The sequence below is a fragment of the Elephantulus edwardii genome, unplaced genomic scaffold (assembly GCF_000299155.1).
Source record: "Elephantulus edwardii isolate Elephantulus edwardi_28Jun2011 unplaced genomic scaffold, EleEdw1.0 scaffold00193, whole genome shotgun sequence".
NCBI lineage: Eukaryota > Metazoa > Chordata > Mammalia > Macroscelidea > Macroscelididae > Elephantulus > Elephantulus edwardii.
In genome coordinates, this window is record NW_006399943.1 from 698165 (window position 1) to 708223 (window position 10059).

At 49.6% G+C, this 10059-nt stretch overlaps 1 pseudogene; it reads right to left on the bottom strand.

Annotated features, from left to right (window-relative positions):
• Positions 1-9278, bottom strand: part of LOC102857068 — a 39451-nt pseudogene extending 30173 nt beyond the window's left edge.
• Between the last annotated feature and the right edge of the window lie 781 nt (positions 9279-10059).

Genomic DNA, 10059 nt, shown 5'->3' on the forward strand with positions numbered 1-10059 from the left:
TGAGTCATAGGCAACTCATAGCAACCCTATGAAAAAAAGTCCTCAACACTTGTGTGACTTTCCTCCTTTCTTCAGGTTCATAGGGTTTCCGGAGGCAAGCTATTACGGAAGTGGGTGGCACTCCTGCTTCCAAGCTTGTTTTAATAGGGGAGCTCCACCAAACACTGTCCACCGTGGGTAACCATTCTCACATTTGACACATCAGTGTCACAGAACAGCAGCCACAAGTTAGTGGTGGATTTAAACCTTTGATCCATCCGTTAACACACCATAGCACACAACACACTACATCCCTACAGCTCCTTGGACAGCATACAAAGAAAGCAAAACCTGATCCCTACCTCACAGCTCATGCTAGCCACAGTGTGATCCCAGGTGCATTATGGTCCCAACTGTGAGGGAACCAAAGATAAGTAAGAGGAGAGCTTGGTGACTTTGGAGGAAGACAAATACTTTCGATACCTGACATACAAACCACGAACCAGAAAGAAAAGAAAGAGACAGGGAACCACATTGACATTCTGAACTGTTCATTCAAAAACACCATTCAGAGTATCTCTGTTTGACTCCCACCCACAGCACAGTGAGCTTGCTATGGGTCAGTCCTGCGAAGGGTTTGGACCTGTGTGTGGTGTGAAGCATGAGCTGGAAGGGGGCTGATGGCACAAAGCAAGTGACGAGGAAGAAAGGAAAGAGAATCTGTGATGTCACCAGTCTTCACAGGAAGATGGCAGCTCGGGGGACATGGGAGGGAAGGATGCAGCTGGAAGGCCTGGGACCCTCAGAACGAGACCCACAAGTCTCGGAATGTGAAAGGCAAGGTGTGAGGACCCAGAGACACGGAAGGCACAGATGACAGTTCAGCCACAGCTGCTGGAGGTGCGGTACCAGGTGGGGAAGGAGGGCAGCCACAGGGGCGGGACGAGGGGAGACCCAAGTGTCCCTCAGGGACTGGGGACCAAAAAGCAGGTAAGATTGTGTAGGTCATAAAACGAAAGAGCTGCCTAAGTTTCTACTTTCTTCCTGAAATACAAGTCAAGACTGCCTGCAGGATGGAAGAGCTGTCATTTTAGGCTGGACTAGGACCTGCCAGGACTGAGAGGCAGAACAGCACAGGAGGGCAGGCCAAGGTCCCTGAGGCACCAGCCGTCCAAAACACAACGGCAAGCCAGGTTCTCACCTGAGGCCTCTCAGTGTGTCTCAGCCACGCTCATGCCACTTGGTGAGGACTGTACGTGTTGGAGGAACGCAGTGAGCATCTCTCAGTATTAGACACCAGCACATTTCCTCATTGCTTCCTACCTGGCTTACCAGGCAGTCAGTGAGATGGTTAGAAAAATCACAGAAAACCCAATGAATGGTGCCCTTCAAGCAGCATCCTAGCCCCCTGGTGATGGCCCACTGTATACCTGAGTCGCCTCAAAACCATCACAGAGAAGTGGCCACCGGATGTCTGAACACCATGGAAGGCTGTGACTGCCCAGACAGCTCGGGGCTTACTGGTTGAGACGTTGTTGCTGAAAGCATACTCTCCCAGGTCTGTGAGGAGGCAGGTTATCCCGGCCCGGGAGGTCCAAGAAGGCCGTCACCTTCATGCTATCGCAATCTGGACTGTAGTCTTCAAACCCATACAGCAGGAGAGGGAGCACACGGCTGTGAGAAACGTCACCCTGAGGGTGTGGCTGCCCATTGGACCTGCGCAGCCTGGCCCGTGGAAGCCTTCAGAATTCACCTGAAAGGCAGCGAGGGTCTGTCATCCAAGATAAGAGTGGTAAGGACTCCAGATTTGTGGGGTTTTACTTTTAACTTTTTTATCGTGATCTGAGTTTTCAAGTTTACCAGGATTGAACACCCTTTGACCCTTCATACCCACTGTGTTTCACGACACTGATTACAATACTCACCCTGTATCCTCCCCTCACCATCTCTCTGCGGTCCTGGTGTCCACTCAGCCCTCCAGCCTCCCCTTTCTGACCTTGTGGTCGACTGTTCTGAGGACTGTGTACCCCCACTGTTACTGCTCGCCGTACAGATCTACTGTTTGGCTACAGGTAGTGCCATTAGGGTGAATTCAGTTCCAGGGCCAAAGGGTGACTAAGGCCACAGTCCTGGGGACTTTGTCAACCTCCATCAAGCCGGTAAGACTGGTTACCTCTGTGCCTCGGAGTTTGGTTGTGCATTTATCTCCCACTCTTTCTGACCCTGTGTTGTGATGCCTTCCAGAGTGGACAGCAGTGGTAGCCGGGCACCATCTAGTTCTTCTGTTCTCAGAACCATGGGGTTCAGGATCACAAGAATCCTGAAGGAAAAGTTGGACACTTCTTTTAATGTCACCTGTCTGACACGTGATCAACCACCTGGCATTCAACACGCACTCCTGGCCCAAGGACTCAGAGCAACATGAAAAAGGCCATCATGTTAGAAAGATTCTAGCAGCCCAGCCCACCCCTCGGTTTGCACTAATACGCTCACATGACTCCACCTACTCCTTGACATCAACCCCCACCCATCTTCAACTCTAGCCCCTCAAGTGCCAACCAGAGATGTCCACATGGATGTCCAGTAGGTCCTCTAATCCTCTGTGGTAAAAGCAGACCTGCTGCTTGGCCTTACTCATCCCTCCAGACCCAGCCAAGGACAGGCAGCATCAGCCCTGCAAGGCTGCTGGGTTACTGAGCTCGTGAACTTGGGAGCCTGGAAGGAATGAACGCCACGGCTACTTACTAGCCATATGACAAGAGCAAACCCTTGACAGTCCCCATCAGCATGGTGCCATTTGTATGGCAGGGATACAACTGGGAATCGTGAGCTCATAAAGCCCTGTGGGAACTGGCCCACCCTGCTAGACCCCGGCTCCCATTCTGCGAGCTGTCAGCCTGTCCATGGTGTCCTCCCCACTAAGGCCTCCTGTAGACACTGTGGCCCATGTCCTCTCCCCAACCTGGACGGATCGCTCAGCAGGCTTTCCTGGCCCACTCGCCTCCTCTGGCCCTCCCGGTGCAGCGTCCTGTGCTGACCTCACGTCATGTGATAGTCAGCTATGTTACTGCCCTGTACTGGTGTCCTGCGTTCTACACATGGCTAGTTTCTCACAGCCCAGCACACAGCCTGGAACACAAAGGCCGCTCAGAAAACCCCAAATGAGTAAACACACTGTCACGAAGGATGCTTTCCAACGAAGCAGCTGGGGCTCCTAGCCAACCATCGAATGCCGACATCTTGCCAGCCTCTCGATGACAGACACTGGCCAGTCCCCGGCACAGTGGACACAAAGCTGAGAGGCTGCTGACTAGAACGGTGGCAGCAAGAGCAATCGTTGTGAGTCATTACGGTAACGTTAACACCTAAGCCTTTGGAGGCTTTGTAACAGGCCTCTAGGAACCTTGATGGCTTGGGTTGCTAATCTAAAGGTCGGCAGTTCAAGTCCACAAAGAGCAGTCTCCTCTTATAAAGATTTACTACCGCAAATAACGAATCAAGGGTCACTTCAGTGCAATGGCAGTGGGTCAGGGCAATAGTAACAGAGTCTAACAAAGGAGCCGATATTAGGAAAGAAATCAGAATGCCAATGTATTATTTATAATAGTGATATTGTTGTTACATACTAGGGAGTCCAATGGACTCAGAACATACCCTCCAGTGGGTTTTTAGAGACAATAAAATGGACAGAAGGAGACTGTCCCTCGTTCTTCCACAGGGCATCTGGTGGATTCGAACCACGGGCCTTTGGATTGGCAGTGTAGCTCCTTACCACCAGACCACTAGTTGCCATGAGATGTATATTTACCTAGATAGCTAGATAGTCACATTGGTTGGACAGACGCTTCCCACCAAACAAAGGCTAGACAGAGTGAGATCAGTACAGCGCCTCTCTGAACACTAAACCCAGGGCAGTCAAGTCTGTTCCAATGCCCAGTGACCCTGACAGGGCAGGAACTGACCCGAGGGTTTCCAAGGCTCGGGTCCGCTTTCCTGGGAACACAGGGCCACATCTCTCACCCACTGCAACCGGCCGAGGAGAGCTAAAACACTCGACCGGCATGAGCTGAGCCAATTCCCACAGCAGCTCAAGCGAGGAAAGACTGTTCTTATCTCCATTTCACAGACGAGCAACCCCAGGCCTGCAGGGCTCTCTCCTCGCACACTGCGTCAGGAAAGCGGGGTTACACCAGTTGTCCTTTCTGTTCTGGCTACTAACTTGGCAAATTGCTGCGTGAGCCAATGAATGCTGGTCGAAGGCTTCAGGTTCAGTACGGAAGTGCTCCTAAAATACAGAGTCAGACGGAGTCGAAAAGTCTGTGACGACACAGGAAAACTCTGAGCCGCGTAGACTTGTGCTTTCTGGGCCCTTTCCCGAGAAAGCGTCTGCGAACCCGGCCAGGCCTCGGGCTTCAGTGTAGGAAGAAAGCTGGCAGAAGCCCCACGGGGAGGCCCGCCCGCTGAGAGCTGCTCTGGGCTCTGATCAGAGACTGGCATAGTGAGAATGGCTACAATAAAGGGCATTAAGGAGGCGGGGGCACTTTGTACGAATCCCTGCTGTCTCTGCTTGTTCTATGAGGCACTCCTGCTGGAAAGGAAGGCAGCTCCTGAGTGGAGGAGGCGGGCGGGCAAGGTGCTTGTGTTTGGAATCAAGGTATCAAGAGAAAGCGAACCTGTTTCAAAGGGAGCCTGTCCAGGTGGGGCCTGCGCAGAGCCAGGGCCGCACACAGGCTGACGGATGATGTTTCTACATTCGTATTAGTTGTGCTCCCTGCCGTCAAGTCAGAATCAACTCCTAGCCGACCCTCCAGCAGGTATTCAGAGACTATAAATCGCACAGGAGGAGACTGCCATCTTTCTCCAGCAGAGCAGCTGGTGGATTGGAACCGTGTGCTTTGAGGTTGGCAGCACAACTCTCTACCACTAAGCCACCAGAGTCCCCCTTCACACTAGTACATGCTGTAAGTACATGGAAGTATACAGCAGGGCCAACACGGGGCAAGGTCCTAAGCATCTTAATCAGGACCCAACACCCTGAGGGAATAAGGTGCTGGTCTTGGGGCCTCGGGACCATAGTTTTGGGGAACATCAATGTCAACGGGCATCCAAGTCCACAAAGACAACATCCTCCATGCCACGTTGGCGAGCAGCGTAAGAGACTGTGATATGCTACGTATTGATCTCTCTCCGTCTGGAACAAAGCAGAACGGGGAGCAAAGGGGTACTGGACGAATTGGTCCAAAGGAGAAAAGGACCATGGGAACCTCAACTCCTAAACCTGAGAGCAGAGGACTAGCTGGTGCCCAGCCACCACTACTGACCAGTCAGCAGGACCACAGCAGAAGGTCGTGGATGGTGGGGAGGGAAGGTGGAACAAAATTCTTTTTAAAAATCCCAGGTCTATAGCTTCAATAAAAATTGGTGAAACCTCAAGGTAATAACCCTCAGACACTTAGACCCTGAAGAAACTCACCTGTGGTTCAATGTGCAACCCAACAGTAGCCTGTATGTTGACCAGTAACCCCAGGAAGGCACTCGCTCCTTAGGACAGCTGACCCCCAGGAGCAGAGAGCAGCAGCTGCCCCAGAATAAAGCCTTGGAGACGGGAAGGGGCAGAGCAGGAGGACCGACGGAAGCCAGAGTCACAGAGGGAGCCGAGGACGGTGATCATGGGTAATGTCATTAAAGTGACAAAACAAAAATGTGTGTGGATGGAAAACCAATTTGCTTTGTAAACTTTCATTCAAAGCACAATTCAAACAAACAAAAAAGGCAGCCTGTGCACCAGCAGGGTCCCCTCTTCTTCTCTTCCCATCTTTCCTGCTCCCCAACCCTGATACGAACACATACCTCTCCACTTGTGACCTAAAGAATTAAAGACAAAGGCCATGAAGAATCTCTCTGAGAGGTGGTTCTAGAATGAGCCAAGATCTCCTCTACAGGGTGAACCTGTCCCCATCACACCTGACAGCTCAGGTGGTAACTGACACATTGACATCCAGGGTGGTTAAGCGAGAGTCTGGGGTTGACTCTGACTGATAGCGGCCTGTATGTCAGACAGAACTGCTTCCCAGGTTTCCCAGGTGGTCATCCGTCTGAGAGCTGGTCACCTAGCCTTTCCCCCGCAGCACCGCTGGGTTAGACCAGACTCCCAGCCTCTCCTTTAGGAGTTGGGCGTTTGACCAGTCTGTCACCAGGGCTTCTCAATTCACGTGTGTCCACGTGCTGACTTCTCCTTGAAACCCAACCACAGAGTTCCCTCAACCGATTTCTTTCAGGCTAGTAATTAGAGTTTATTAAAAATTTACACTGTGTAATAGCCACTGAGAGCATTTTAATAAAGGGTCGTGCATTTGCAGAAGGAATGCAGCGACACATCAAACTCTTTCTCCACGTGACCCTGGACCAGTCAAGGCCTTGCACCCACGGCCCTGAGGGGGTGATGTTCAGCACACCCACAACCCTGGAGGAAGCAGCCGGTCACCTGCACCCTACAGACAGATAAAGGGCACCCCTGACTCAAACTGGGCAGAGCAGCTGGAAAGCAGTGCTCACAGCGCAGCCCTGAGCCTCCAGAACCCTAAGCACTTGTGGTGTCTGCACTCAGAATGCTTCATCCAGGACATGTAAGGTCCCGGAGGCCAGCTGCGCATGGTGTAGGGTCAGGGAGCCTCCAAAGTGAAGGTGTTTCCCCAGACCCCATCAAGGAAGCCTGTTCCTCAGAGAGCAGAGCAACTCCAAGCTTATGGCCTCAAAAAGGAAAAGGCTGAAAGGACAGTGCAAGAGAAACTCAGCATCTGGCATCGTTGATTTTCTTGGCATTGGGCAGGATAAACCTGGTATCTCTATTGATACAGTTCATAAAAAAAAGAAAGAAAGAAAGAAAAAGAAAAGGGAGAGGCTGTTGATGATTAAAAAGCACAAAAGTTACATCAACTCCATACAAGTAAACAAGAGCGCTAGGCCTTAAAATACTGGACAATAACAACCCTGACTGGTTGCCTCCTAGAAACTAACAGCCATGGAAAGAACTCTGGGAACAGAGGTGGCTGCTGCTATCTTTACTACTGATTTTTTAAATTGTGATTTGAATGCAAGTTTGCACAGCAAACTGGTTTTCCTTTCAACCGTTCACACACATTTTGTTTTGTAACATGAATGACAATCCCCACAGGGTCACAGCACTCTTCCACATCCTCCCTGTGAGTCCCGTTTCCACAAGTCCTTTCTCTTGTTCTCAGTAAAAAAAGGGGGAAATGAAGGAATGATACCACTTGGAAAACTCAAATGGATGAAAAACGACGCCTGAAGGTCTGACCTGAGCCCTCCCAGCCTGGATCCCACTCTTCACACATCCCAGAAAGCCTCGACGGGCGTGTGCCCAGGCTGAGCAAAGGGGTCCTACAGGGAACACGTGCAGGCAGCAAGAGGGGAAAGAGAATGAGCTAAATGTCATCACAACTGAGAACGTTTGCTCCCCAAGACAGATTTCTCTCTCTCTCACGCCGTGTTGCTGGAGAGCCGGAACGGACACAAAGCTAGCGCTCCACGGGGTTTCTGAGGCCATAAACCACACGGGAAGAGGATACTCATCTTTCTCTCAGCTTCAAAAGCAGCTAGTTAAGAAACTGCAAAGCCAAGCTACAGACTCAGGAAAAGTATGTACACATCACAGGGGAGCTCTGGTGGCCTAGTGGCAAGGAGCTGCAACTACAATACCAGAGGCAAACGGTTTGAATTCACCAGATGCTCTGCCGGGGAAGGAGGGACAATCTCCTCCTGTACCAGTCAGATCTGATTTGACGGTACACACACACAAAATAATAAAAAGGAAAAAAAAATTTTTAAAAAAAAGTATGTACACATCACATATCAGAGGATGTGCATCTAGAACTTATAAAGAGCTCTCGGGATGCAGTAAAAGGCAAGTCGACTTAGAGACAAAGGATTTTAACAGGCATTTCACCCAAGAAGATATAGTAACACAGGTACACACAGGGAGAGATACTCAACATCATTAGTAACTAGAGAAATGCCAATTACAACCACAGTGAGATAACAGCACACCTCCACTAGAATGGCTGCGATTTTAAAAAAGAAAAGAAAAAAGGAAATTGTTTGTCAGGATGTGGAGAAATCCTTGCACTTTGCTGGCAGGCTGTAAGATGACACAGCCACCCCAGCACGTTGGCAATTTCTTTATAAGTTAAACATACACTTAGCATGTGAATCAGCAAGCCTACGCCTGGGTATTTGTGGTTGTTGTTGTGTACTTTTGAGTTGGAACCAGCTCACAGCTGACTCCCCAGTGGGTTTTCGGAGGCTATAAACTGCACAGGGAGAAACTGTCCATCTTTCTCCCACAGAGCAGCTCGAAGAGTCCAGTCACCTGTCCTTATGTTGGCAGTGCAATTTCTTACCACTAAACCACTAGGGCTCCCTCCTAGGTATGTAAGGAAGTAAAAACCTAAGTCCACACAAAGATTTTTACTTGTATGTTTTACAGACACTTCTTCTTAACAGTCAAGAACTAGGAAGAGTAAAGATAACCATCAACTAGCAAATTAATAAATTCTTTCATATTCATATACCATGCAATCCTTCTCAACAACAAGAAGAACTAACCCAAAGACTCAAAGAGAGGTCTGACCTCCAGGGCGACGTGCCCAGATGAACATCTCATCTACCCAGAGAGCAGAAGAAGTAGATGGTGCCCACCACCCACCACTGGCTGTCCTAATCAGTCCAAGACAGAAGAACCCTGATAGAATGGGAGGGAAATGTGAAACAAAACCTCAAATTCCTAAAAACCAAAACCAACACAAAACAAAGACAGACTGACTGTACTGGCTGAGACTGGAGGAGTCCCTGTGACTACTGCCCTGGGACCCTCATCAGGACTTGGGTGGGAACGAACCCGAGACCACTGAGAATGAAATGGTTTGTGAACCTGGCTCTCAAGGTCAGAAGTATCATGTACAAGAATTGTACTCCTTTGAAAAAATTACTTTAACACAAAGATGCAGGACGGGGGCAGGGAGCTAGACTGATGGGAAGAAAACATGCAGAAGGCAGACAACGATAAAATGCAAACATTGTCACGAATGGAGCCAAAGTCACGGAGCAAGTGATGCAGAAACTGCTGAATGAGAAGCTAAACTACTACATAAACCTTCAGGAACAACAACAAAATGGAGATCTTTTTTTAAAAAAATGGAATGAATCACGATGTCCTAAAAATGCACCGCAAGGTTCTGTCTGGACTTTGTGAGAAGCTACCATCCTGCTCACCTGAACATCTTAGGCTTCTAGGTAAATTCCACTTCACTGTAACAAATTATAAATTAACATTCTGATTTCTTTCCTAACATCAGCCTCTTTTCCCAAATGATTCCTTTTAAGTGTGATGCTACATAATACCATGGATGAGGACTGACTATTCCATGGACAGGCAAACAGACAAGCAGATTTGTCTCTGAAGAGGTCCACACAGGTTGCTCTTCAGAGGCAAGGATGATGGGGCTTCGTGCATCTCCCTAAGGCATGTAGACGGGCACTTCTTAAGAACAGCTTGTAAGAGGAAACGGGGAGAGTCAGCACAGGAGGAGCTGGACCAGCGCAGCAGAGACAGCCACACAGTGCACACGGTGTGGGTGAGGCGTGATCAGGTAAGGACTTCATCTGTGGAACAAAGAGTCACTGTGAGTTGTGGTCAACTTGATGGCACCTAACAGCCATCATGACTTCCCTAGCCCAGCATGGTACACCAGGAGGACCATGGGTCTGGAACAATCAGCTTCAAATCCCAGCTGGTGGGATTTCCAGAAGCATGATGGTGGAGATGAAGAAATGGGACTCTCTCCATGAAGCACGGGGCCGAGGGACCATTGACATGTCGATATAATAGATAAAATGTCATACTTGAAGAAAGATAGTAAAGGAAAGGCCATCCCTGGGAGCCAGAAAGGAAGGTAAAATAAAAATTAGAGTTGTCAGCAGAAGTTGATACCCACTGGTCAACACAGAGGCCTGGGGAGAGACCTAAAGGCTGGCTCTTTAATGTCCATCGTGGACAGTGAA